Raw genomic sequence first — 27,664 nt, 5'->3', positions numbered from 1 at the left:
TAGTGCAAGTATCTACATGTGACTTTTTTCAAAAATGGAACATCAACAAATAAAATGCCTCTGTCCCAGATGGAAAGACTGTTTAAGGACAAGGTAAGCACTCACACAGAAGAAAAGGAGATCAATCAGTCCATTAACATAGAAGGAGCAAGTGAAATAATGTGCCACAGTGAACGTGCCACAAGGGGACAGAGGGGAAGACCTCCCTGTTAACACAGAACAGAGCAAGCAGCTTGACACCAGAAATACACTGAGATGAACAGAAATGAAATAGATCATGTCCCTATTCCTAACCTTAACCATACACAAAACCCTAATCATAACTCCTTACACAATAACCCCTCATTCTAACCTCGACAGAAATGTCAGCTTCCTGAATTGGAACACTGATTTCCCAAACAGATGTCAGACATTAGCCACTGGCCTTAGCTGCCATCAATATTAATCAGCTAATCTTAACATTAGCACAACATATGCATCTTAAGGTTGAACTTGTGCTAGTATTATGTGGAGGACAATTATTAGCAAATTCAAATAATCAGGATAATGTCAGTACATATACTGTTAGAGTACCTTAAAAAAAAAAAAAAACAGATGTCTCTCCTTGTTTTATTCAAGACATTATTGCGCCTTAGAATTGTTATGCTTGAATTTCCCAAATACATGTTAAAAACATGTGAAATATTTCTCTCCCTCCATCAGTAAGACTGGAAACTTCCTTAAGCTACTATCTTTTAGTTTCAAGAGGCTCTTAATTACTAATTTACTAATAGTTATTCTTTATGTATAGAGATGTAGAAAAACTATGGCAAGAAAGTTTGTATGCATAAAATTCGCTGAGCATCTGGGCATTGGTTGTTTTTTTCTATAATTTTGTTAATAGCTATTCAACTATTACACATAATAACTATTCATAAAAGTTGTTCTCAACACTTTTAAATAAAATGACCTTATTTAGGAAAAATCAAATCATTCTGTAGCATAAAAATAGAAATTTTCATATTTCTGGATTTTGCCATCAAAATGGACCAAATTCTGCCTTCCACCTGGTGTAGCTTGTCCCAGTCTACATCAGATGGGTCTGTCAAAACCTCTGAATTTTGTGCCTTTCCTACTCTTCACACACCACCACATAGATCTCCACAGACAATTAAGCATTTACAACCTCTTTTGTGATGATTGCTGCTAAGGGCAATGATGAACACAGTAAATTATTTCCTCTTCATGATGCAACATGAGTCAGATCCTGGTGCAATTCTCAGACACACCCATTCGTAGCTGGACTAAAGCAACAGTTCTGGTTATTTGGAAGTTCAAAATTAATGGAATCACAGTTACAATCATTCACACAACAAACATGCCTACCATGTGCCATATGCTGCACTAGGCTATGAGGATACATCATTTATTGGGATAAACAAAGCTTCTGCCCTCAAGGTATTAGTCTATAGACAGAGCACAACTTAAAATTCATGTATCCCTGATATCTACCATTCAGAATGTCAGCTCTACATACTTCAGGATAGGTCTCTATTAGGAATCATGTAAGGAAAATGTAGGTAGGAGGTGTGTGAACAAAGCTTCCATCGTGGAAAGCAAAAAAGAAAGGGTCTAATAGCTCAGATGGAAAAAAATATATACGAAGAATATGATAAATTAATGTGTATTATGAGAACTTTTCCAGGCACTGAGGAATGTGATCAAATCAGAACAAGGTTCTGAAATAAAAAGAAGGTCAAATTATAAAGAAAGGGCAGAGTGAGGAGGCTTTGAGGTTCTCTGCAATGGTGAAGTTTTGGGCCTCCCATGGTTTTCACTTATGCTAAAAATGCAGCCTCAATTACCAGAGTGATAATTGAGAATTGGTTTTATCCATAAACATTGCAAGAGTCATTAAGAATGGCCATAGTCACAGGATGGTAGCAATACTAATTTTGGTCCTCTGAATACAGCAAAAGCTAATGGGCTATCTATAGAGTGCGTCACCAACATCTGTGTACTAAGCAGAATTTTTAGAAGTAGACACATCATGGCTGTGGCACTGCTTTAATTCTGTTTCCTTCATATAAAGAATTTAATTTCAAATTAGCATACATAGATAAGAGGGAACCGTGGGATTCTCCAGGAAATAAGAGAGCGCAGGCTTATGTAGCATTATACTGATTCATTAACTATATTCATTTGTAAACAGATATAGTATTTCAACATATTTTCACCTCCCAAACTAGTAACTTTACCCAGAGGGAATACTCAGGAAGAGTATGATGTCTCTGAAGAATTTTTGCCTGCTCTTATAAATGTTTTGATATATTGAACATATACTAAAAAGCACATATTTATAAAGGTAGATTTTATAAGTCATGCTGGGTTGGATGGACATTAGCCAAAAGGCCTAAATCAAATTAGAATTCCCAAGTTCTTTAAAAGCAATAGAGAATAAAGTAATCTAACTTATTCTGATAAGTGCACATCCATCATGCCAATGTTGTCATAAAAGTGCCAGATTAAAGATGCTAAGAAATTCTCATCTTTTGAGAGGGTCTAGAGAAATATTCAGACCTGTTTCTGCTTTCTACATCCTTGATCAAAGTATTTCAGGATCAACCTGTGTAGGTTTTTCAAGACTGCAAGAATACAGAGTTACCGGACAGATTTGTTCAAATAAAAAATGGCTATCTTCTAAGAATTAGAGCAGACCAGCTTTTACAAAGCCAGGGTGTATGGAAGGTGACTTCTTTAATTCACCATGACACATTTAAAAATCCCAAGTAAGAAAAATATGCTTTTGACTTTCTATTTTTTCAGGATAAAGAGAAAGAATCACTTGATAGTACTTACAAGCGGCACAGGAATGTGATCCTGATACCCTAGGAGTAAACAAAGAAGTACGCTCGGGAAAGAATTAAATGTTCACAGCCTTTCAAATCTGGTAATGTGCACTAAGAGACAAATGGTACTGAAGTTTTAAATAGCAACTGTCCGTCTGTCTATGCCACCCGGCCAGATCAGAAAAAGAGTCTGACGTCCTTTCCACCTTACTTCTGCATTTCCCTTCTTTTTTACTGGACATAAACTCTGTTAAACAGGCATCTAAATATTGCAAAGGTGTTTCTTTTTGAAACAGTCATTCGAGGATTTGACACATATTTACTGAGTACTAGGTACTAGGGCTAGACCATGGGTATGGAAATGTGAATAACAAAGTCACATGTCCACTCTTCATAGGGTTATAGTCTACTTAGCACAATGTTTCTATGCCTACATGAATTTACTTCATCTGTCTTCCCAGGCTCCACCAAAGTATGGTAAATTATTATAAACCCAAGGATAGAAAATAAGAGAACAGCAAACAGCAGACAAGTTATTTCTACTGGTTGCAAGGAAGAAAGCATATGGAGAAGTGATAACTGGCTTAAAAGAGCAGAAGAAATAATCATATAAATGCCTAGGGGAAAAGCGAAGCCAAGGGACCCACCTTCTCCCCCTGGAGAATATTGATCTGGAGAGGCTCCAGACCCATGGTCATTAGCCCAGTTGAGGGGAGATCTTAAAAACAGGGCTGAAAACAAAAATGAGCTTAAAAAGCTACTTTTTAAACTGCAGCCTTTTAGTTGGTCTTTTCCTAACCTCCTTTCTGAATCTTGGCAGCCAGGTGTAATTCCTCCTTACCAAAACCTGATCCAACCTCACCACACAACCAACACATATCCAAGAGGTGGACTGGAAGACTACTTGACAATAAAACAAAATGGCACTTGGAAAACAAAAGGGCAAGAACAGCCTCATACTGAAATTTGAGTGCCCCTAATAAAAAGGCTGGCTCAGCAATCTCTCATTCTACCAAATGTGTTTTTTGTTTGTTTGTTTAGGGAAACTAAACTGTTTTTTTATGAATCTTATTCACCTCCCTTTAATGTGCAGTACATGCACTTTGACAATAGAAAACTGAGTTATCAAATTTCAAATGCAAACACTGACTTATCAGGTTAAATACGTTTCTTAATCACTATGTATGTATATATTCTTCCACTCTCCTATTGTCTACTTAAAGTTCTGAGATGCTATCTGCCTTCTGGCACGTTTCTTTTAAGCAGGCTCTGCAGCACAGAAGAGCATCTCAAAGGTCATATCTTCTCACTCAAGGTAAATAGTCAAGATTTTATTCATCTTTGAAAATGCTGTGCTGGGTTTCATAGAATGGCTAGTGGATTTTGGAATAACTGGAAGGATAATCAACATCACTTGGAAACTATGGACTCAGAAAATTCATTTCATGTCAGCAACTTTGGATGTAGTTTCTGGAAGTTACCATCACATGCCTCCTTTTGGAAAAGGAGTAAAAGTGTAGGTGTCTGTTTTAGTCACCTTAGGCAGGGGCATCTTTGGAACTGAGGAGTCTGTATGTTTGTTTCAGGTAAAGAATGGAATGAGTAAATTAGCACAATCATTCTGAAAGCCATTTTTCTTAAGTGGGTTTAAAAAGTCAGTTCAGCATCGACTACTTAGGTTGGATAAATGCACACTCTGTGGCCAATCCTACTCTTCCAAATATATCCAAGAAAAAATCCATACTGAGACATTATGAAAACATTCATAGCAGCATTATTTGTGATAGTTCCAAAACAGAAACAACTAATGCCCATCAATGTTAAAATAAAGACGTGACAGTATCTTCATACAATATAATAATGTAATGAAAATGAATTATAGTGCTTCAAAACAAAAAAATATCATGTAAAATAAATCAGACAAGAGGAAACATTCTAATGATTCCATTTGTATATTCTTTGAAACCAGACAAAACTGTAATAGTATGTGTAGATACAGGCTTTAGTGGTACAATTTTGAGGAAAATCAAGTAACTTCTTTTCACAAAAGTCAGGATAGAGATTACCTTTTAGAGAAGAATGAACAGATAAGGAGAGGCACAATGGAGGCACTAAAGATGTTTTATTTCTTGACTTAGAGTTTCTCCAGCTGTTCACTTAGTGATAATGCATTAATCTATACTTGGGGGGGGGGCATTTTTCTGTAACTGTGTTATATTTCATACCAAAAAAAATTTGAAAATATAATTCCATATACTTTTTTCTTCTGTTTCATATGAAAATTTTTAAAGTTTAATAAAAATTTATTCATGATTCTTAATGGGAATGCCTGAAGGACTGTATTTCAATCAGAAAAACAAATGAATATCAACTCTGGTTACTTCTCTGTCATTTTGCGAGGCTTAGTCTCATCAATATATTTTATTCCATTGTGTAACTACCACCAGTGATTATTTCAAGATACATGGGTGTACTCATTATGATTCCTCTGAATGGTAAAAATACCTAAATGATTGCTCCCATGTAAGTCTATGCTACCTTTCCCTTGTTCACAGCATATACAATTGTCAAACAGAGATATTTTTGGACTATATGATGCACCAAACAAGGGCGTAATTTTTTTCATAAAAATATTGCCTTAATATTTAATATTATGGACCACCAATACAATGGTGCTCATTTTGCATAGAATGAAAAGAACCAAAATCTATTTCTTAAGGGACAGTTAAGAAAGTATGTCCTATATTAACTTTCTGATATAGTCATACTACTATTTTTATTCACTTCTAATGAAGGCAAAAATGCATATGTGTATACATTCTATTAAATATAAAGATGTAGTTTTTTTTAGTCAGGAATATAGATATCAGGTTGTTTTTTTTTTTTAATTTCTTACCAGTTTATTTTTTAATGTTTATTTATTTTTGAGAGAGAGAGAGCAAGCAAGAGAGAGCACAAGTGGGAGAAGGACAGAGAGAGAGAGAGGGAGACACAGAATCTGAAGTAGGCTCCAGGCTCCAAGCTATCAGCACAGAGCCCAATGTGGGGCTCGAACCCACTAACCACAAGATCATGACCTGAGCCTAAGTCAGACCTTTAACTGACACTTAACTGACTGAGCCACCCAGGTGCCCCATCTTAACTGTTAATTTTAAATTCCAAAGGGAAAATATATTCAAACTGTTTTTCAAATACTGACTATAGAAATATAAGTTATTATGAGAGTTATTTCTAGATTTCTCAAAGTATTTTAAACATGTTTTAAAAGATGTGACAGGTTTGCAATAAATGTTTTCTTATTAAAATATAATAAGCCCCACAAATAACTGCAAACTTGGTAAAAGTATAGTTTGTCATTGGAAAAATATGAACTTAGGCATTTTGAAAGATTACAGACTTAGCATTTAAGTCAACTCATGTAGACATTGACAATAATAACAAACTAAAATGTATTATTCGTATTTAAGTACAGGCTTATAAATGCAGAAAACTGTACCCTTAGGATGAACATGTCTCCAACAATAGGAAATTTCAGGTTAATTTTAAGCCAACCTATAAATAGGCAAATGCTTATATGAAATATGAATTATTGGTGTTTGAAATAATATTTTGCCTCATCAAGGAATGTATTCCTCATCACCACAGGATTTTGTTACAATCTATATCTAGTATAAAAAAAAACCACAATGCATAAAAATGTTTTACTTTGAGCCAGTAATGTAATTATTAAGTACTTAACCAACAGACATTTATGGATGGTAATTATTTCTGTTTAAATACACACAGCCTTTGGTAAATAAACACACACATGTTTAACTGTATATATAAACTGTAAGCTAAAAATGGTAAGAAGTTTGCCTGATTAAAGTTAATATCCCTAACTAGAAATAATTCATTGAAAATTAACTTTTTTTTTATTAAGTTAGGAATAAAACCCCCAACAAAGTGATGAATATTTTCTTGACTAGAATTATTTTTCTTGGTAATGAGCAGTGTTCTATGAAAATGAGGATTTAATATGTAACCAATTAGCAAAAAAATTAAGCCAATTACCAAACACAATTTTCCATGTTAAACATTAATTAAATTCTGTAGCATTTTTAATAAATGCAATGTAGAAAAAGTGAATTAAAAGAAAAATTCAATTTAACCTATTAATCAAAATAGTATTTATCATTTCATATCAATATATTTTTATCAGGAAAGTGTTATATGTGACAAATTACTTATGCATTATTTTAAGGACTAATTTACTATTTGGAATTCTAATCATATTTTATGCAGCGGAGAAATGGATGTGTTTTTTTTTTTGTAATTAACGTCTAGTTGACACAGACTAAGTATCATATGGAATAATATGGTAGAAAGGAGAGATTCAAGATCATTCATTCAGGTTAGTGAAAACTATGATAGAATTATAGAAATCAGAGTAAGCACCAAAAATTAAGTTTTTGTGACAACATATATGAATGTGGCCATACACATACGTGTTCATAATATGAATATAGAAAATCACATATACACACAGAAAGTAGCCTATGAAAATAGGTATAAGAAAACTAAGATCAAAATCAGTGGTTCTCGATTCTGACCAATAGAAACAATTCAAAAGTTTAAATGGTATGGGCCTCATCCCAATATTTCTGCTTCAGCTGACCTCTAGGAGGGCCTAGTGTATTGGTATGTTTGAGAAGCCCCATCTCGCATTTCCTCATTCACAGAATAGAGCGTTATTCATTGTTCATCAGTTGCTTGTCTCTAGTCCAATACGCTGGAATGTAGGACAGCTTCTCTTTCAGCTGCCCACTCATCAGGGGTTGAGAGAGAAAGGGTATAGGTAACGCAGACATGAGGATACCCGCTACAGTATGGGGAAAAAAAGTCATTTTACCTATGTGTGAAGTAAATGTGTACAAGGAAACATAAGGGAAACACAGACTTGGTTGGTAACAGCTCAAGTGAACGAGAAGAATAAACCTATACACCATGCCTGCTTTTAACATAAGTAGACAGGTGCCCTGCAAGCAATCCCTACATAGCCTCAGAGCCTTCATGTAGAAAACGGGGCTCAAGTGACTGAGAAGATGATGGCCACCTGAGTATCCCATTGATTCTATAATCCTAGTGCAGAGAAAGATAGAAATGTGACCAAGCTGATGACTTTTGACAAGGAGGAAACTGAAGCTCTGTGGCTACACAAGTGCAAAACAAAGTGACTTCTGTCAACTTGTTTTTCTACAACTTAATAAATGCGGCATAATAGGAATGAAAGAACAGTATTTTGGAGGAGAGAGGCTTTGATTTGGGGAGCATACACGTTTCATTTTATAGCTCAATGATCTAAATCTTCTGTCGAACCTTAATGTTGTGTATCTGTCAATTTTAATTTAATTCCTAGTACTGAGTTGGCTTTCAGATCTGAGCCACTTTTAAAATTAGTAGCTTCTACAAGGAGATGAATGACAACTGTGTTGTTCTTTCATAAAACTAAATTAATATGGAAAATGACTGGTTTCATTCAAATAAGAAAAAAAAAATCAAAAACTGGATTGATTTAATACACAATGGGATTGTCAGTGAAGATATTCTTTTAGAAGCTAATCAGCAGCATTCAAATGCCATGCAATACTTTGCTAATTAAAAACTTTAGGGAAAGGAATCAAAATAAGGTAAGATCTACCCATAGCGGGCAGAGGGAGCATTAGAGGTGGGTAGGAGTAGGTGGAGGAAGGGGCTGACTAGAAACCTTTGGATCTGTTAGGACTAAGTATGTAAATCCTACTAAAGTGCTAGTGTTTTGGAATAGTAAATAAAGATTTGTTTATTGAATAATAGATAATGAATACATGTACAAAAGAATGACAACTTGAGAACTTAATTTTTGGAATTTAAGAACTAAGTAATTGAGGTAAGAGAGGAGTTGGTCAAGTATTGTCAAGATCACATTGGTAATTTCCTTGAGTGTGAGATAAATACAGAATGGAATTTATTGAAAATTTCAATATATAGGCAGAAATGGGAATGAGTCAAGTATAAGCAACAAAAGACCACCTTTTAATGTTTTTTTCTTTGAAACTTTACACTATACTATTTTTCATATCTGTATTTATATGAACCATAAACTAAGGTATTTACATTAAATATGCCTAGATTTTTCTGAGGCTAGTAAAATTTATTTTATCTTTTATTTGTGTTGAACTTTCTGGATTATGTATTTTTAGATGGCTGTACTTGTTTATATTTTAAGGAAACAAAAATTAATTCAAGTTTGAGTTTCATTTATATTTTAATAGACATATTTGTAAATTAGGTGAATTTTTCTCCTGCAGTTAGAGGTAAAACATAGATTTTGGTATTCAAATGTAATTAAGACTAAGACTAAATCTTGTTGATATGTATCTTACCAAAGGAATTAAAACGTTATGCCAATTTGCACTATAGAAATCCTGAGGCACCTACATATGGCATATGATCAGGGAAACGCCTTTTAAATAGAACCTGATTTAATTTTCTTTCCAAAAATTTTAATGGAGTTAATTAATGGAGTCTAATTAGGAGCAAATCACTTGCTGAGCAACATACTCTTATAGCTCTTATTTCAAAAAACTGAGAGAAAAAATGTAATTGACCACTCTCATCTATATACAAACAGACTTTGAAGACTATGGCCAGCCAGTGGCTTATTGGGTAGGTATTATTTGTCTGAAAGTTTATCCTGTCAACAAATTATCACCAGGACAGGAAAGCCAGGTTAATCTAGTGAGGAATTAAGTACAGCAGGCAAATGACTTGCTGGTGTAGAACGATGGCTTTCGCTATTCCAAAGTCATGAGCATATTATCCTCTAATACCTTCTAAAAGATTTAAATTTAAAAACTACCTGGATTTTGTACTTGGTATTGGATTTCACTATTTTTATGTAGAAATGCCAGTGCCCTACATACTTTTATTAAAAAGATTAACCTTCCCCCACTGTTTAGCAGTGCCAACTTTCTAACTAAATATCCTCAAAAATATGGGTTTTTCACTGGACTTTTATTTCTTTTGATCTATTTTCCAGTTCCTGTGACAATATCAGTGTCTTAATTACAGTAATAATACAGTAAGTTAACAGCTGAGAGAACAAGTCCTTCCTACCTATTCTTCTATTATCTATGCTATTCGGGGACCTTTTATTTCTATGTAAATCTTATAATCATCACTACCACCCGCCCCTCACCCCCCCCAAAAAAAAACTATTAGGATTTGGATTGGGATAATTCAGACCTTTTCAATACTGAACCTTCTGATCTATGAATATGCATTTTCTTCTATTTATTTAGGCCTTCTTTCAATTTTTTTAATGTTTATTTTTGAAAGAGCATGCACACGCACAATATGGGAAAGGGCAGAGAGAGAGGGAGACACAGCATCCAAAGCAGGCCCCAGGCTCAGAGCTGTTAGCACAGAGCCCAACGTGGGGTTTGAACCCACTAAGTGAGAGATCATGATCTGAGGTGAGGTCGGACACCCAACCAACTGAGCTACCCAGGAGCCCCTATTTAGGCCTTCTTGATACTATTTTTACAGTTTTCTGTATAGAAGACTTACATAGGTTTCCCTGTATTTATTCCAGTATTTTTCACATTATTTATGCAACTAAAATGATTCCTTTTTCTTTCCTTTTCCAAATTCTTACTGTTACCATCCGGAAATATGCTTGCTAAACTCATTTGTTAATTCTAATTGTTTAGATTCTTTGGGGTTTTCTCTGTACATAATCATATTAACTGCAGATGATTACAATTTCATAGTTTCCTTCCTAATATCTGCATTTTTTTTCTTTTTTGCATCTTAATACACTATGTAGACTTCCAAGTAATGTCAAGTAAGACAGGAGACAGTGGACATGTGCTCAGATCCAAAAAGAAAAGCTTTTAATAATTCTTCATTACCATGTTATTTGCTGAACATTTTTGGAGATACCCTTTATCAGATTAAGGAAATTTCTTTTTATTTTACTTTACTAATAGTTTCCTTTTAATGAATGAATATTGACCTTATTGAAAGCTATTCTTCTGTGTCTTTTTAGCAGGTTGTGTGATATTTCTCCTTAATTCTGTTAATGTGTTGAGTTCTAATTTTCTTTAGAAAATTTGTTTCATGGTTTATGATTGAGCTGTACTTAATTATATTATCTGACTTCACTGTCAAGTTTATGCTGATCTCATAAAACAGGTTGAAAAGTGTTCCATCTTTTAGTAAAATTCATTCACTTGATATAAGTTTGTGTATTTGTGTAAGGGCATAAAGTTAACGGTATATTAAAGTTCATCAGAAATTATTTAGATTTTGCATTTTTATGTTAGTTTTTACAATTTTAGTTCACTAAAAATTTGTTCATTTCTTATCATTTTTCATAAAGTTGCTCATAGTATCTTCTTGCTACCTTTCTCATGTCCTGATCTGTAGTAATGTTCCCTTTTATATTTAGGGCACTTGTGTCTTCTCCCCTTTAATTTATTTTGGGGTTTACCAATTCCACTAATTTTTAAAAATATTCTAATTTGCTAATCGTCTCCATTGTTTTACTATTCTATTAGTTTCTACTCTTTTATATCCTTCATTTGACTTTCTTTAGATATAATTATTAATTTTTTCTAATTTCTTAAGGAAACTTCTCAACCTTTTTCCCCCTTAATATGTACATTTAAGTTTATAAATAACCCTCTAAGCATGACTTTTCCTGCATCATACAAGTTTTGATTTGTAGTATTTTTACCATCTTTTAGTACAAAATATTTTCTAATATCCAATGAAATTTGTTATTTGACCCATGAGCCATGAAGCTTTGGGTTTGTAAGATGTAATGGTTTTAAGAATATTAGTAAGTTTTCAAACATTTCTGCATATCTGACTTTTGCCACATTTCTTCTTTTTCAGACTCCAATTACATACAGCATACATATATATATGAACTTTATACTATATTCTCCATATGTCATATCTATTTTTGTTTTTCATCTTTAACTTTCAGCTTCATTTTAGTAATTCACTTATTCATGTTATCTGTATCTACTGGTTGATAAACTCAACTTCTAAATACTTTAATTACTTTTTTATTATTTCATATTTTTAATATCCTTTTTATAGGTTTTAGTTATTTGCTAAAATTTTGGTCTTGATTTTTTTTTACATATTTTATTTATTTTTATTTTTTATTTATTTTGAGAGAGACAGAGAGTGTGAGCAGGGGAGGGGCAGAGAAAGAGGGAGACGGAGAACCCCAGGCAGCCTCTGCATTGTCAGTGGGGTGCCCGATGTGGAACTGGAACTTACAAACCCAACTGTGAGGTCATGACCTGAGCCAAGTCAAGAGTCAGACGTTTAACCACTTAACCCACTGAACCACCCAGGCCCCCAGTGGTCTTGATTTGTTGTTGTTGTTTTTTTCTTTTTGAATACTGTATAGTATTTCAGTCTGTATCAAACACATCCATTAACTGAAGGTCTTTTTCTTTGTTGCTTCTTCTTGTTATCATTCAGGTTGTTTTGTCTACTCATCTGCCTTTCCTTTTTTGTTTTATCTCAGACACTGTATCCAAAAAAATCATCTGTTGAAATAATGTAAGAACTAGAATAATGTTATCTTCCTCCAGAGAGAATTTACATTTGCACTTGCCAGGTTCCTAGGGACACTATTAATCTAAGATCACCTTAGTCGAATTGGAAGCTCTGAAATTATTTAATGCTAGACTTTAGATTCTGTGAGGGCTTGTCTGCTTATCACCAAGACTGACTTCTGTGGTGAAGCTCTTAGAACCTCCACCTCAAAGCACACAAGTGTTAGTGGGACCACATCAGGCCCCGAATTCCAACTTTGTGCCCATATACTCAAGAGCCTCTCAAAAGCACTTTCCAGATTTTCAAAGAGCACTACCTCTTGCCCAAATCTCAATGCATTACCAGGGTAAATTCCAGGTTCCTCTCTCTGGATTTCTGTCTCCTCCCCAATCTTTGCTCTGTAAATCTTCAAAATATTGTTAGAAGTGTGTATGTTGTTCATGTCTTCCAGCTATCTTCTGTGAGAGGAACCTTCTGAATTCTCAAAAACCGCAATCATTAAACCATTTCCGACGAGTCCTGTGTGCCAGGCTCAAAGAACTAAAGTTAATCCTCTAGGCAGTGAGAAGCCACAATATGGCCTGTCATTTTTTTGAAAAATTTATACAGATAAAGTATATATATTTAAAAAAAAAATGGTTTCAGAAAAGGACCAAAGGCAGCAACTGTATGTTGTAATCATCAACAGCGGTCGAGGTGGTGGGTATAAAAGAGATCTTTGCAATAAACACTCCAGAATGAGACACTACAGATTTTGGAAATAGATGGAATGAAATGAAACAAATTTTGATTCTTTGTGACCAAGAGAATGGAAAATCTAGATAAGTAATAAGTGTGTGGAGAATTGGCACTTTAAAATTACAAACAACTATATTTGTAATATTTTATGTTTACAATACTAGTATTAAATTATCTAGCGATATGTCAGCAAGCAATTGAAAAAGAGAATGTGGAGATCTGGAAATTCTTTCTTCCCTTAGAGATAAGAGCTGAAATCATGGGAGTAGACAAGAAACTAGCTTTAGCCCCAGCTCTGCTACTGAACATTCATAGAACAACTTATCTGCAATAATGAAATCCATTTTAAAAGTGGACTACATTTTTTCTAATTCCTACTAATCTTACCTATAAAACAAAATTTACAACTTTGATCCATAAATAATATGTTTTCTTTAGCATACCTGAGAAAATAAAAATCAATATTCCTACTGGGCAGATCATAATAGGAAACATTTCTACTTCAAACCTTACCATCAATTTAGTGTTGTGAGACTATGCAGATTTGGCATCATAGTCTATCATGCCCTATCATGTCTTTTTCATCTGCATTTGGCTTTATACCTGCAACAACATTCATCAAACAAGAAATCTCTCTTTCCTCCAAAGAGCTTCTCTCATAGAATGGCCGCTATTTCGATGAAACTGTGTTTTTAAACAAGGCAACGGCATTTCACAGTGGTTAAGAGACCTGTTCAGTGTCATTAATTGATGCGAATTTCAGTCCCTTGACATATAAGTTTATGTACTTTCTACAATATGATCCTAAGAGTGATGAGAGGGTAGTAAACATGAATCGAACAATTAAGATTTGCTTGGGACTTGGTGCATCTTATCCATTCTATCTTTTAAAATAATAAAATGAGGTAGCTGTGATTAGCTTCTTTATCTCTAAAGAAAATAAACTTTAAAAACACTAACAAAAGAGATTAAGTAACTTGCTCAAGTTTATTTATTAAGAAATAAGGAGACAAATTAGCATGCAAATCAGGAGCTGAATGATTGAAAGGCTTAAGCTTCTCTAATGATTTATGTTAATAAAAAAGTCAACTGATAAAAGTAATGGAAGAGAGTCTACAAATTTATAAAAACTGTATAATTGAGGGGGGGTTAACATTTTGAGATTGTATATGCTGTTTCTATGCATTAATAGATGCATGCTATATATGGTATATATCACATAAATTTTATCTTCAGCAGCACAATTACACCTCTGAGTATACATACATATCCCTGGGCCAGTTGAGTGACACAGTACAAAGATCAAATATAAAAATTTCACCATAACAAAATTCCAGCTGGAAATATTCAGCTGGAACACTGAATTTTGTATTGAAATTTAATCTAATTCAACTAGCAGCTTTGAAAGATTTTCCTTGTGCCAGACGCTGGACTGAGCAAGGAGGAAATAAAGATAAATAAGAACTTACACGTCGGCAGATAAGAGGTATATATACAATGTGATAAGTGCCACTTAAAATGCTCTGGGAGCACAGAAGTCCCGGAAGAACAAAAGCTTTGGGGTGGGGAGGGATGAGATTTGAGCCACATTTTAAAGCTGCCAAGAGGTTTCCCATATAGAGTATATGGAGCAGGCATCTCAACAAAAAAAGACATGAGACAAGTCATGGATGCCGGCACATGCACAGCATCCTATAGGGGGTGATCAAGGGTCTAAGCTCATCCAACATGGAAGAGAGAAGCTTGCAGGACCTTTCTTATCGCCTGGCTTAAACTGTGGCATGAAATATATGATAATAAAAACCTTGAAAACATGCTTAGATTAAAAGAGCAGGAGGAAAACATGGATCTACTTTAACTATCCACTTCTTTCAGCCTTCCTAAATTTCAAATTCAACCTTTCCTAACATGGCCAGTGAAAGGCAAGAAGGAGCCAACCAATTATCTAATTTTCCATTTTCACCTCACAGAATTAGCGGGTTGGTGATTCTGATTCCTAAATTCTCTTCTCTTCCTAACATTTGATAGCAACTTAATGTCCTTTCTCAAAAGCTGATAATAAATTCGAGTGCTCATCTGTTTACTTAAGACCCCCAACCCATCTTTGAATTGCAGGATGCTCAGTCAATACACTTTTCCTAGCCCTCCTTCTCACAGTTTCAACCCTCCACTCTTCAGATAGATCTGCAATGGTTTGGAGACCTGTTTCTCTTTCCTTTATCCTCTGAGTTTACTTTGGAGGATAAATCAGTTTCTCATGCCTTATGGCAGTGTGTCATTATAAAATATTTCATACCTGATGACCTTTGAGCATTTCTTATTCAAAGATTCATGAACGCTTAGCATGAGGTACGTCTAATGATCCCTGTGTAAACACACTGAAAGTTCCCTCCTACAAAGGCACAGGCAGGTGGAAGACATATTTTCGACACTCTGTCTTCAATCTAAGCGTCACTGGCAGTGCCTGACAGGTCTCATTTGCTAAATAAAGCACAATGTGTCAATTTGAAATAAATGTAAATTATCACCTTTCTTCCTTGTTAATTAAGGTCTGATTAATGCAATACAAGCGGTTGTTGAGAGTACAGTAAGAGAATGGCTTTTGTTGCAAAAACAAAACAAAACCCCTCAGATATAAATAATGGTCTGTCTCAGCCATTGAACTTGGGTTAGAAAGGTTACTTACAATGATTTGTTCAGTTGGAACATGGACAGATGTTCATATCTCAGCCTCTTAATAAATGAATCCCCAAATGTGGATAGCAAATGGCACTTACTTTAGAGGTAAGACCTAACTGTGGAATGACCCACACTTTTCATAAATCATAAAGGGCAAAATTCTAGGTTCTGTTTTGCAAAGAAATATCCAAGAAATCTACCTCGAGACATAGGCTTGTTATTTAAGGAATGTTTTGGTATTTTAACGAGGTGAATTTTCAAGGTGAAGGTTTAAGAAATGATGTATGTACGAGTGAAGGTAAAACAGTCACAGTACAGAAAATAGGAGGCTAAATATAGAAGGAATATCAGATGAGAAAAGTCAGTTCATTTCAACCTAGAACCCTATTTGATTAGTTGCATAATCCTAAAGTAGCTAACAAGCATACAAAATATGTTGAATCAGGGAATTTTTAGAAGTAAAAGGAATGTGGACATTTTATGGCACAATTATTTGAGATTACAAGAAATAGCAGTTATTTTCATTAAAGGACACAACTAGTTAATGGCACAGTCCAGGTATAGCCTCACAATAGATTAGAATATACTTTCTAATTTATTCCTAATTTGGCTATCTCCCTTTTTTATAAACTTTCTCCATATCCGTTGATTTTTAAAAATAACACAGTTGAAGAACTGTGGAAAATTTTTACCCTTCACTAAAATATATCCATATGTGACTCTATCAGACCATTTTCTTAAACATGAGATTTTTTAAATTTTTTGTTTATGTTTGTTCATTTTTGAGAGAGAGCGATAGGGAAAGAGAACGATTAGGGGAGGGGCAGACAGAGAGGGAGACAGGATCCTAGCAGGCCCCAGGCTCCGAGCCATCAGCACAGATCCAGATGCAGAACCCATGAACTGGGAGATCGTGACCTGAGCCGAAGTCAGATGCCCAACCAACTGAGCCATGCAGGCACCCCTCAACATGAAGTTTTAAAACACAAGTTAAAGTGTTCCTTATTTGTTAATATGGTTTTCCTGGATGAAAATGTGTGAATTTTTTTTTTAAGATTTTATTTATTTTGAGGGAGAGGGTGGGGGGAGGGAGAGGGTGGGGGGAGAGGGAGGGAGGGAGGATGAGAGCCAAATAGAGGGAGACAGAGAATCCCTATCTGCTCGATGCTGTCAGCACACAATCTCAGAAACCATCAGAGTATGACTTGAGCCAAAAACCAAGAGTCAGTTGCTTAACTGACCTAGCCACTCAGGTGCCCCATTTTTGATATTTTTACACCAAAACACTATTATCTTATATCACATTAACTAGGTTTGCTTGCTAATTTTTTTCCTCTGTGTTTCATGTAATTCCTGGGAATTATGATTATATAATTATCATCATGGAAGAAGCAGAGCCAGGTTTTAAGATTCAGATCTGTTTGAATTCAAAGCTGGTACAACAAATGGCCTCACTTCAATTAGAATGGATTGTACTTTTGAACAAGGAGAAGAACTTTATTCATTCATTCATTCAACAAAGTGTAAGAAGCACTGATGATGTACTGGCTCAAAATCCACTTCTACTGTTCATAAACTAGGTCCTCAAAAAAAATTTCCTATATAGGAGGAAACTAATCAGAAGATGCCTGGGACTTTGCATTTATTACAATTTTTAATGCTCTAAAACACCTTGTGAGGCTGGTAGTGTTATTCAGATTTTAATAACACTACTGAAGTTCAAATGGAGTTTAACAAAACCACAGTTGAGGGATTTGGGAAGAAAGATCCTAACAGTTCAGGGCATACATCTTCTGGGAAAATTATTTACTATAACTGCCTTTACAAAAGACAGACAATACTATATAACTCTAAAGATTGTCATAGGACTAAATTTTAAAAATGCAAATGTCAATGATAAATGTTCACATTGTTCTTCTCTTCCTCAGCTTACATTCAAATCCACTTACCTTGAAATTATGTACATTCCGGTGATCATTTTATGTCAAGTGAATAGTTTGTCCCTAAGGACAGAATGTATGAACTGAAGAGTTAAGGAAGAGAGAGTATCATGCTAGGAATTGTCAAGATATTAAGGCAAGAGGTAGGAAAAACAAAGAAATGTTTCATAGTAGTTGATATTTTTAGTATGGTTCAAAAATTCTGTCCTGAGGAGCTAAAACACAGGGGTCTGCAATAGTCTCTTGGACAAAGAACAAAAAACGAGTCAGGTCGTTTTTATGTAATATCCTGGGCTTCTTTTCAAATACACATTTCACATTTTCAATTTATTAATAAAGAACTAACAGTGGCTTAGTATGTACCAACCATGTGGGAAATATTTTTTAAAAGAGTAAAGAGACATGTCTATTTGCCAAAAAGTTTGTATTGCAAGCATGAAACCAAGTCAGTCAATATGAATCTGCAAAGAGACACAGAGTTTGAATTCTGCTACGATGAAATATATTGGATGTTTACTCCCACCAACTATAAAAATGAACACAATATATGAAGCACCTCTTTTTGGGTACTGTAAATCAAACAGAACACAATGATGACCCTTCCCAGAGAAAAAAACAAACAAAAAAACAAAAACAAACAAACAAAAAACATGTATCCTACATTTCTCACTGGGAGTACCTTCTCTACCATAGAAGAAGGTGAAGCCCAAGAAGAATCCTAGAGTCATTCAGCTAAGGAAGAAATTATTAAACCTGCTGGAATTTGAGCAAAATAGTAGAGAAGAGAAAGTTGGCAGGAGTATGAAAAACTTCACAGGGGTTAGCTGCATGTCATTTGCCAGTGTCTCGGTTGCAAAAGTCTAGGTCAAAACTCTACCGACATGATCCTAGGAAAACTCTTTCAGAGATGGAAACTGAAATAAGATATAAGTCTCACAGTGCCAGGGGATACTCTGCCTGAGTAAAGAGACCCCTATGAACACCTTGTGCATTCAGCTGAGACCTCAGAATGTCAGAACTTAGAAGCAAGGATTATGTCCTAGAGTATGAAATGAATTAGGACTAAAGACAAAAGCAAAATATACTCACTCTTTTAAAGAGTAAAACCAAGCCTGTCAGGATAATAAAAGCTCTCAGGGTTTTCATTTCTTTTCAGAAAAAAAATCCAAAACTTTTAAAGGAAGATAACATAATTCAGACTACCTATAATATGCCATTAGCAAAGGCCATCATAATAATTTCTGCACATGTGAAGAAGTAGAGGAAAGAAACCCAAAATCAAGAAAAAAAAAGCATTTGATAAAAAGAGAGAACAGAAAAGAGCTTTGAAGCAATCAATGTAAATCTGTTCTAGGGCCTCAGCTAAAAACAACTCGTTGTGTATAAATGTATAGAATTGGTTCCTTTTATATATTTTTATGCTTATGTGTTTATTAACAAGTGAAACTTTAGAAAGTCATCGCCAACAGAAAAACATTGGATAAAGAGTCATTGCAGGCTGAAAAAAGTAAAATCCAGATAAAAATGTGAATTTACAGAAAAATAAACTAATTAGCAATTATAATTAATTAAAATGTTGCTGCTTAAAACAAAAAATATCAACATATTTTACAATTTATAACACAGAAGATAATACAAAAATAATAACACAAAGGTTAGGTGGTTAATGGAATTACACTGCTGTAAGTTCTTTAAATTTTACAAAAAGTATGGATACAAATTGTAAGTAGAAAGTTATAAGCTTGCATATTATAATGCCAAGGGTAATTTCTCTCTCTTTCCCCCTCCCTCCCTCTCCCTCTCCCTCTCCCTCTCTCTCTCTCTCTCTCTCTCTCTCACACACACACACACACACACACACACACACCACACACACACACACAGAGTCATGGTTTTAAAACAAAAAGCAGAGTAATCCAAATGGAGTACTGCAAGAGAAAAATAATTAATCCAGAAAGAGAGGAAGAAATAATAGAAATAAAGCAAAAGCAAATAGTCTGATGGTCAATATAAACACAAATACATAAAAAATTATTATAAATTTGAATTATCCACATACTCCAGTTAAAGCTAGATTATAAGATATGTAATAGAGAGACATTGAACTGTACACTGACTGTAAGAGATTTACTTCAAGTATAAAGACAAAGATGTAAAGGGAGAGAAAAAGTTATGCCATGCACACATAAAACATAAAAAATCTAGAGAGATTATAATAATATCAGGCAAAGTAGACTTTTCAAGAGATAGAGAAAAAATTTCACAATCCTAAAGGGATCAATTATTCAGGAAGACATGAAAATGAAAAATGTATATGTGCTATAAACAAGGTGTCAAAATAAACAAAGCAAAATCTGACAGAACTAAATGGAGAAATAGACAAATCTTTAAACATATGAAGAGGCTTTAGCAATTTTCTCTTAGTTATTAGAAAAACTAGCAAGAAGTGCTGCAAGATTGTAGAAGGTTTGAACAATACTATCAATTAATTTGAACAGCCATTAATAGAACAATACCCTTATAACAGCCAAACACATGTCAGCTTCAAGTGCACAATGGACATTTACCAGAATAGGCCATATCCTGAATTATCAACAACTCTCAGTAAATTTAAAAGAACTGAGTCCTTACACTTGTGTTCTCTGAACCTCTAATTTTATGGAAGTAATTACAAAACAATAAAAAGACAAAGAAAATTCTCAACTATTTGGAAATTAAGCAGAATGTTTCTAAATAAACAATGAGTTAAACAAGAAACCACAAAGAAAATTAGAAAATATTTCAAACTGTGATAGTTAAAACAAGACTTAGAGGAAATTTTATTATAATTAAGATGTTTATGTTAGAAAAAGGACACTTATATAATCTAATTTTCCATGTCCATTGATTTTAAAAACGGAAAGCAAATCAAACTAAGTAGGGAAAAGGAAACAATAAATACAAATCAGTGATCAATAAAACACAAAAAGCACAGAGATAAAGCAACAAAGTGAAATTGTTTCTTTGAAAAGATTAATAGATAAACCGTGATCAAGCAAAACAAAAAGAAAACACACATTTACAAACTGAAGATTGAGACAGATTACTACTACAGAGTCTAAAAACATTAAAAAGATAAAGCAGTATTATGAACAACTTTATACCAATAAATTTGATAATTGAGATGAAATGGATAATTATTTGAAAAATAGAACAGCAAAACTGACATAAGAAGAAATGAAAAATATTAATGTTTTATACCTACTTTTCAAATTTAATTTGTAATCAAATCTTTCCCATAAGGAAAAAACTAAGCCCAGTCGTTTTCACAGGTGAATTCTTCCCAACACTTAAAGAATTAAAAAGCAGCAGATTTTCACTAATTCTTTAAAAATAGTGGACAGACTATATTTTATGTCTGCTTTTATGAGCTAATCATAATTCTGATACTGAAAACTGGAATAGAAAATATCAGAAAAACAATTATAGCTTGACCTCACTCTTGAAAACAGATGTAAAAATCACAAAATTATCAAAAAATTGTACCTACCAATGTACACATGGGATCTAGTAATATATGAAGTGAAGATTATTCCAGGTATATAAGGTTGGAGTAACATTCAAAAATCACTTTTTTTTCCTATTTTTTAACAGAATAAATAAGAAGAGATATGATCATTGGAACAGGTGTCTACAGCCAACATTATACTTACTGGTGAAAATGTGAATGCATCTCTCTTTAAAATCAGAACAGGCAAGAATTTCTGCTCTTTGCCATTTCCAATCAATATTGCATTGGAAGTCCTAACCAGGTACATAGAGCAAGATAAAGAAGTAAAAGATAAGCAGATTTGAAAGAAAGAATGAAAATAGTCTCTATTTGCAGATAACATGATGACCTACATGAAACATCCTAAGGAATCTATAGAACAAATATCAAAACTAGTAAGTTAAGCGAGAGTGTCGTATTTATTACTTGTAACCTGGTTACATATTATCAGCAAACAACTGGATAATAAAATTTTAAATGGGGAGAGCGCCTGGGTGCCTCAGTCGGTTGAGTGTCTGACTTCAGCTCAGGTCATGGTCTCTCAGTTCCTGAGTTCGAGCCCCGCATCAGGCTCTGTGCTAACAAACAGCTCAGAGCCTGGAGCCTGCTTCAGATTCTGTATCTCTCTCTTCCCCTCCCCTGTTCATGCTCTGCCTCTCTTTGTCTCTCAAAAATAAATAAATGTTAAAAAAAAATTTAATAACATTTTAAATGGCATTTCCAATAAAATATTTGAACCATTTAGAGATAATAAGACCTTTATCTAAAAACTACAAAGCTAAATATATGGAGAGATTTGTCCTGTTCATTGATTAGAAGACTCAATATTATTAAAATTTCAATTCTCCCAAAGTTGATTTAAAGATTTAATGCATTCCAAATTAATATTACAAAGGATATTTTGTAGAAATGGGCTAACAGATTCTACAAATTAACATGGAAATGAAAAGATAATGAGAGAGTCAACACACTGAAAAATGAACAAAGTTGGAGAACTCGCATTATCATATTTCAAGACTCCATGTAAAGCAACATTTATCAAAACAGTCTTGTACTGATTTAAAAGTAGACCAACAGATCAATGGAATGTAACAGGAAATCCAGAGATTATTCTCACATACATAAGGCTAAACAATTTCCCTCATTTCCAAGGTAGGTCACTGGTAAAGAAATCTTTTAAACAAATGGTGCTGAAACACCAGGATATATAAATCAAAAGTAACCAATTCTCACCCCTAGCAAACATCAAACCCAAAAATATATTTGAGGTGAATCAGAAACTAAACATAAAGCTAACAATACAGCTTCTTAAAAAAAACCCTAGACTATCTTGATGATCACAAAGTAGGCAAATACCTCTTAAACAGGTTAGGAAAAGCATCTGCAAGTGATGGGTTGGGTTCCATGAATATTAAAAGCTGTCATTAATAAAATACGAGCATTTGGGAAATAGAAAAGGTGGTATACATGGAAAAAGTATTAACAGTGTGTACTTTTGACAAAGGGTTTTTATCCAAATTGTTTTTTTTTAATCTGACAGTTCAATAATAAAAGACAAACAATTCAATATGAAAACATATTAACATGAAGAAAAGAAACATGATTTGTAAAGATGCTGAACAAAAAAAGAGACATATGAAAAAACAGTGAGGACAAAAAGAGGTATTTGGCATCATGAGTTTCAGGGAAATGCAAGCAAAATCACAGTGAGATACCACTTTACACGAGAGTGGCTAAAATTCCAGAGACTGTCCATACCTATACTAGAGTAGTTAAGGATTTGAGGCAAATAGCATGCATCCCTCACGGGATATAAAATTATACCAAAACTTTAGAAAACACTTTGCAGCTGTTGTCACGAATCTACCCCATGATCCAGCAATTCACTCTTCAAAATATATCCAAGAGTAATAAAAACATGTATCCATAAAAATACATATCCAAAAATATTCCTATCAGCTTCATTTATAATCACCACAAACCGGAAACCATCCAAATGTCCAATAGAATGGATACTCAGTGTGAGGTAGAGTCACACAACTAAACACTACTCAGACATATGCAACAACATCATTGCATAAAAGACATATGCAACAACATCATGTATGAATCTCAAACACTATGTTCAGCAAAAGAAACTAGAGACAAATGAGCACATAATCTGTGTTTTTAAAGTTCGGTAACAGGAAAAACTCACCTATGGTGATAGAAATCACAGTAGTGGCTGCCTTGGTGTGGGAGTGGCGTACTGAATGCAAAGGGAACAAAGGAACTTTCCAAAGAAATGCAAATATTCCATATTTCGACTGAAGTGTAGTTGACATGTACCCGTAAGACATCTGCGTAGACAGGCACACTGAAGAAGTGTACACATAAGATCTGAACCTTTTCAAACTCCATGTCCAGTGAGGTCATTTTGGTAGCTTAAAATTGGCCATAAGAGAGGTATTTACACATGGAAATCTAGAAATTCCACAAATATAGTTTTCTTTTCATCAAACCACTGCCAAGATCCCTCTCTCTCTGGGTGATTGATGTCATAACAACTACAAGTCTGAGACTATTGACATCCAGCTACCATATGGACGGAGCAAAAGAAAAATCCTGTCTAAAGCAAATGAGAAAAAGAGAAATGAGAGAGATATTCAAAGAGAACCACAGGTAAGAGACTGAACAAGATATCCAACAACATTGGAAAAAGGATAGCACCACCTACACAAAGATCAAGAGCAGGGATTCCAGTGCAATGACTGGTCTTTTGTAACTCAGTAAAATACCTCTGAAGACCCAGTAAAAGATGAATTCCACAAGACTGAAAACAATGCTGGCAGAGCAAAGCTATCAAATGCCATTACCTCTAAGACCAAAGATGCTAATTTTATTTTGATCATTGTCTTCATAGCAGCTATCATTATCTGGTGCAATGCCATGTATTTTTGTTGTTGTTGTTAATTTTACTGCTGTTAACCCAGCAATAGAATTGGTTGTATCTTTGTCACACTTTTAACTAAAATAATGCCAGAACCTAAACAGTATCCAGGGCATTGTGCGTGGACAATAAATATTAGTACAGTGAATCAATAAATGACAGGGAAAACAAACAGTATTCTTACATGGAAGATGAGGTTTTAAACGTTCTGTATCCAACAGGTCACTGACTACAGAAGAAGGAAGTTGGGTCTTTGATAATGCATTCAATTTCTTTTCTCGACTTCGAGATACAGATAGGATAAACCTGTTGGGAGATGCACAGATGACAGTCGACTCTAAGTTAGACTTTTCAGGGATGGACATGTACATCTGCAGAATAGTTGATGGTTGTTCTCCGAAAGGGCATTGTAATTTTACTTGCTCTTGTATCCTTAAAGGGAGCTTTGGTAGACCCATATCCACCCAAGCCTAAGTTTTTTGTCTTGTTTAATTAAAAGAGAAAACATTTTGAGCATACAGTGATGTGAGAAAATAGCTATCGAGTGATTCACGGAAGAATATTTCTAACAACAAAAGAGCAAGCATATAGACTCGTGGAATTACTCATTTTCAGTGAACTCTGGAGAAAACAGATTACAAGAGAGTTAGTTGCTGGTGCTGCAAATTTGACCTGATGCCAAAAGTGGTGAGATCCTGTTTTAAAGTAGCCTAGCATTTTCTTTAGCCCCAAGCGAGATTGTTAACACTCACTTCAGCCATAACTACACTACCTGACAAAGAGAGAGTCAAAACATGAGAAAAAGTTAAGTTCCCCAACTTCCCAACAATGTGGATCAAGCGATAGTTCAGTCTCTCCTGTCCCTCACTTCCTATGCAATAATCTCCATTGTAAACACACACCCCCCAAAAAAAAAAACTTCTACCAAAACAAAACAAAAAGGTTGACTTTATTAACCACAAGCTATGTTTTTGTTATTTTTAGGAAAGATATTAAAATTTCTCCTTGAAGGAAAAAAAAAAAAACATGCCTCAAAAAATTAGAAAACAAGAATTTAGAATGGGATCTCTTCATCTGGAATAATCCTAAATTGAAAATACTAGAACTTTCCTGGGAAATATGCAGTTTTTATTATTTAAAGGTAGACCTATACTTTTCATTTGTGAACTCAACATAATGGAGTGGGAAGTAAATCTAAGGTCCCCTCCCCACTCCCTGAATTTACAACAGTGACTACAGAAAGGAAAATCAGATCCCGTGTATCGTTTTTCCTTATCCCACTCAGTAGGATAGGGTCATAATGAATGGACATGACCCACCATATTCAATCAACTTCCAAGCAAGTTTCACCTATGAGAGCTCCTTCAATCCTCACGGTAATGATATGAGGTAGTTCTCAGAGATCATGCCAAAGAGGTGGTATACACTGATATATTTTCTACAAAGGGAGACAGCATAAACCCAGGAGCACTGAAACAGTTTGTTCCACAAGCAGCTACCGCTACAGCTGCCACTGGGGAAACAAACATCCAAGGGAGTGAATAGTACAACAGTATGTTATTTCCAGCTGGACTTTGGCTCCACATGGGTTCCAGGATATTCTTTGGGGTAACCTAAACTAGCACCATGTAGAAAGGCATTCTGCCTAGACTAGAGGCAGAGAAAGAACAAGCCAGAAATCCTGGATCTTAACTGCATTCCTCCAGCATTTTGGAGTTGTGTCAGGCCCCCTCATCGATGTATTTAAAAACACACAAAAAAGCAGTCAAAGATGTCTGTGCTTCTATCCAGGAAGAACTGGGCACTTTCCTGGCTCAACCCTCCACCCTCTCAGAAGGAAGAAGAACCACAGAGAGGATAATGACGGTGCCCTTTTTTTTTTTTTTTTTTTAAGTTTATTTATTTTGAGAGAGGGAGAGAAAGAGAGAAAAAGTGCATGTGTCAGCCAGGGAGGGTCAGAGAGAGGGAGAGGAAGAATCCCAAGCGGGCTCCATGCTATCAGTGCAGAGCCCCGTCAGGGGCTCAAACTCACAGAGTGAGATCATGACCTGAGCCGAAATCAAGACCTGGACACTTAACCAACTGAGCCACACAGGCGCATCTGCTGTGCCACTTCTAAGCAAGACTTTTTATCTCTAGCTTCAAAAATACGAGGATTAGAAGAGTGACACTTCTATATGAGTTAAACTTTAATTCTTTCCATGAACCGATAATGATGAATAAAATGATTTCAAATTTAGTTTAGCTAAATATTTTGGATTGTTCTTACTATAAGCAACAGAATTGCTAGAATGCTGAAATTAAGAGAAGAAGATTTATGAATTCATTGGAAGGATATCCCAGTATCACAAACACACGTAGCCAAGACTCATGGAAAGATGGAACTTAGGTGGTTTCCCAAGAACCTACTACTACACAAGGCCTTTCATGTAAGATTTTCCCATGTTCACACTTTAACATTTTTTCCCCAAATACATAGAATTTTTTGTACCACTCCAAATGTTAATTATATATTTCCAGACATTGTCCTAACCCTTTTCCTTCCCTCCCCTACATTTTCTGTCTTTCCTAATCCCTATTCATCTTTCAAGCATCAAGACTCAGACTGTGTCGCTTATTCAGAACATCTTCTGTGACACTCCACCTCCCATGTCCTTTCCCTTCTTCATGTATCACCATGTGTATGCCTCTATTATATAAGAAACACCAATACGAGCAATTATGCAGGCTAACCTATAATATGCCAGACGTTGTCAGGGTTTATTGAATCGTTTTCTCTCATCTTCACATTATCTTTGTGTTTCAGTTACTAATGGCATCACCATAGGTGTTGAATCACTATCTAAGGCTTGCTAGCCTTAAGTGCCAGAATTTGGACTCCCATATCCAGTTCTATCATCAGATTCCCAAGCTCAGACTGCTAACTACTATGCTATATTCCCATTCATCACTATTTATTTTAACATTATTTTTCTGTCTCTCTCCACTAAATTTTAATCAATTTAAATGCATTAACTGTATCTTGGGTATTTGGATTCCCCAAACTTTTACTCTTACCTTGTCCAATAGGCAGTCATTAAAATGTGAAATAAAGAAGTACATGAATAAATAATGCTTTATTTCTTGAGATACCTATTGCTTCAACTATTCCATTACTGAGTGCTAGAGGGAAATGGTGAGAATAAAAGTGAAATCATTCAGGCAAAGGCAGAAAGATCCAGCATCAAGACTCATATGGAGAAGATCAGCATTAAAACCTCCTTTGTTCTCATCACTCCGCAATCGTTTGCTGGCACACCGGGACACTCAAGCGTCCTAACACTGGACATAGGCTGACAGTCCTCACCCCTGATTCCTTCCCATCCCCCATTCACAACTGTTTAATAGAACGATTGTTAAAGAAATAAAAACCTTATCA

The 27,664-nt window shown here is 34.7% G+C and overlaps 1 pseudogene; it reads right to left on the bottom strand.

The window, feature by feature from the left end:
* LOC109255829 (heterogeneous nuclear ribonucleoprotein A3-like) overlaps positions 1-24,704 on the bottom strand; it is a 130,624-nt pseudogene extending 105,920 nt beyond the window's left edge.
* Positions 24,705-27,664: the final 2,960 nt, after the last annotated feature.

This window comes from Panthera pardus, unplaced genomic scaffold, assembly GCF_024362965.1.
Source record: "Panthera pardus isolate Hobbes unplaced genomic scaffold, ASM2436296v1 HiC_scaffold_20, whole genome shotgun sequence".
Lineage (NCBI taxonomy): Eukaryota > Metazoa > Chordata > Mammalia > Carnivora > Felidae > Panthera > Panthera pardus.
This window is presented reverse-complemented; position numbering and strand designations above follow the sequence as displayed.